We start from the raw sequence: 3,446 nt of genomic DNA on the forward strand, positions 1-3,446 counted from the left end.
AGACACCTCATTTCCAGTTTGTAATGAGCTGTATTTTCCTAAAATATACAGGTGAGAGGAGTCAAAATTTTGGTTTCTTGCAAACTTTGGATTTATTGACAGACACCTAGTGGTTTCTTTTGATGACTTGAGGTTATGTCTATATAAGTCAATTGTTATGAATTTTAATTTTTCTCCTGCCTGAGGTGATTTGGCACATATTTTTCTTTTCCCATAATTCACTTAAATGTCTAGAAAATGTATTGCTGTGATGGTTATTAATATTATGTGTCAGCTTGGCTAGGCTATGATTCTTAGTGGTTTGGCAGACACTGGACTGGGTGCTCTTCCGTAATATAACAAAATGTAATCATCATCATGAGGTAATCTGATGTTATCAGTCAATCAGTTGAACGGGGAGTTTCCTTGGGGATGTGGCCTGCCTCCAGTATATAAATGGATGTTCCAGCAAGGCTTGTTCTCTCTCTCAAACCTGCACTGCTCTGATCACCTGACCTCCAGTTTTTAGGACTTAAGCCTGCAGAAGACTTCAGCCTGCTGCCTGACCTGGAGATTTTGAATTCACCAGGTACCTCAACTCCATGAACCAGCAAAGGCCTCCAGCCTGCCGCCTGACCTGTGGATTTTGGATTCCCCAGCCCTGCAACCACATGAGCCAGCAGAGATCTTCAGCCTGTTGCTTGACCCATGGATTTGAGACTTGCCAACACCCACAACTGTGTAAGCCACTTCCTCACAATTGCTTGAGCTATTCCCCTGATTTTTTTATTCCCCTGAAGTAAATATATACATTTATATATATGTTTCATTGGTTTAGCTCCTCTAGGGAACCCAGACTAAGACTATTTTCCTAAGAAGTTTATTTAAAATAAAAATCGTGTATAGAACACTTCCAAAAAGAAACACGTATTTAGCAAATCTATAAAGACTAATAAAAGAATGATGTAGATTCTAAACATTGCTGGTAGGAGTTAGATTTCAATGCCTATTTTATTATTTTTTTTAAGTCCACTTTTTTTTGGTCTAAATTGGGTATTAGAAGAGTCTACTATACCTTTAAGTAAACTATGGACTTAGCTGCTTTGTCAAACCTTGTAGCAACATTTTTTTTTTTTTTTTGGTATATATAACAAAAAGTTTTCCATTTTAACTATTTTTTTAAATTGTACTTTAGATGAAGGTTTAAAGAACAAACTAGCTTCTCATTAAACGATTAGTATACACATTGTTTTGTGACATTGGTTGCCAACACCGTGACATGCCAACACTCTCCCCTCCTTGACCTCAGATTCCCTATTACCAGCTTTCTTGCCCCCTCCTGCCTTCTTGTCCTTGCCCCTGGGCTGGTGTGCCCAGTTAGTCCCATTTTGTTTTATGGGCCTGTCCAATCTTTGCCTGAAGGGTGAACCTCAGGAGTGACTTCATTACTGCTCTAAAAGGGTGTCTGGGGGTATACTCTTGGGGCTTCTCCAGTCTCTGTCAGACCAGTAAGTCTGACTTTTATTGCATGTGTGTGAGTTAGAATTTTGTTCTACATTTTTCTCCAGCTCTATCTGGGATGCTCTATTGTGATCCCTATCAGAAGGGTCAGTGGTGGTAGCCAGGCATCATCTACTTGTGCTAGACTCAGTCTGGTGAAGGCTGTAGTGCTTGTGGTCCACTAGTCCTTTGGACTAATATTTCCCTTGTGTCTTTGGTTTGTTCCAGATGGAGTGAGACCAGTGGAGTATTTTAGATAGTCATTCACAAGCTTTTAAGATCCAGGATGCTACTCACCAAAGTAGAATGTAGAGAACATTTTCTTTATAAACTGTGTTGTGCCAATGGAGCTTGATGTTTCCCAAGACCATGGTCCCCCCCAGCCCTCAGCCCAGTAATTTGATTCCTCAGGGAGTTTGGATGCATCTGTGGAGCTTGCATGACCTTGCCCTAGACAAGTTGTCCTGGCTTCCCCAGTATTGTGTACTGTCTTAGCCTTCACCAAAGTTACCACTTATCTAGTGTTTATCGTCTATTCAGTGTTTTTCCAACTCCACCCCTCCCCTCCTTCATAAGCATCAAAGAGTATTTCTTTTTGTGTGTATACCTTTTCATGAGTTTATTTTAACCATTTTTAAGCATGTATTTCAGTGTTAACACCATATTGTGCATTCTCCCAAATTTTCATCACTGCAAAGAGAAACTCAGAACCCCTTAAGCAATAACTCTTCATTCCCCTCTCCCCTCAACACCTATTAACTACCAATAGGCAGATGTCTCAAATATGCACAAATATTTCCACCTATTCTAGATATATAGATAGATATATTTAAATGGAATCATAAAACATTTGTCCTTTTGTGTCTGACTTATTTTACTCAACATAATGTTTTCAAGGTTCATCCAAATCGTAGCATGTATCCGTTTCTCCTTATGACTCAATAACATTCCACTGAATGCATATACTACATTTAGTCTATCTGTTGATAGACTTTTGGGTTGTTTACACCTTTTGGTTACTGTGCATCTTACTACAAAGAACATTAGTGTACAAGAATGCATTAACTATTTTGATATCTCATCACGACAAAAAGCACATAACTTTGGTTTCTGTTATACACTGTTCACTTTCAGCATAATATACTCTTAAGCTGTATTGTACACAAACGAAACATGCTTTTGCAATGTCTACTTTTCTTGTTAAAACAAATACCTGGGGCAATCACAGTCATAGCTCTTCCTAGAATAGGTTCTCCAAACCCACTTCCCTTTGTCCTGTTGTGACAACCTGAGTGTATACCAAAGATTGCATGCTGGAGTCAGATTTTGACCTAATTTTGCAGTCATGAGAGGTTTGGAGAACAGTGATTAGGATCTAAATAACTGTCTTCTTTGTTTCAGTGAAGCAGATCTACTTTCTGAGGTGTTTAACCAAAATTAAGTTAGTTTTATTTACTTTCTTTTTTGTATCTTTGCACACACTACTTATATTGTTATTTTTATTTTAATATCCTTTTGTATATAGCCTGAATGTTCAACTATTGTTTGAGTTCTGAGGAGGCAGAGACCCTTCCTATGACCCATTTTTGTCCTTTAAGCCTAGCTTAGCAACTTGCATACATATCGCTGTCTCTATTTATAAAATGCACAAATATTTCCACCATTTAAAAACCAGTGAAGTAATCCCTGTACTAGTCAGAAGGTGCTTGCCTAAAATGAAGATATTCTTACATAGTTGTTAAATTTCTATTTCTAGAAGAGTATATAATAGGATAAGTGAGTGGAAGTTATATGGATGCAGATTTTAGCTCTATTTGAGGGAATACTTGGAAATAGCCATAGGATTCTTAGTTCACGATGGAGAAACAGGCTCCTATCACTGAAATGGAATTTTTTATTTTATTTTTATTCATTGCACTTTAGATGAAAGTTTACAGAACAAACTAGTTTCTCATTAAACAGTTAGT

General features: G+C 37.7%; 1 long non-coding RNA gene across 1 annotated transcript in view; it reads left to right on the forward strand.

Annotated features, from left to right (window-relative positions):
* Positions 1-640: 640 nt before the first annotated feature.
* Positions 641-3,446, forward strand: part of LOC126081447 (uncharacterized) — a 26,778-nt gene continuing 23,972 nt past the window's right edge. The window contains exon 1 of the long non-coding RNA XR_007518396.1: positions 641-720. This is a non-coding gene — a long non-coding RNA (uncharacterized LOC126081447). The remainder of the gene's footprint in view (positions 721-3,446) is intronic.

This window comes from Elephas maximus, chromosome 8 (assembly GCF_024166365.1).
Source record: "Elephas maximus indicus isolate mEleMax1 chromosome 8, mEleMax1 primary haplotype, whole genome shotgun sequence".
NCBI lineage: Eukaryota > Metazoa > Chordata > Mammalia > Proboscidea > Elephantidae > Elephas > Elephas maximus.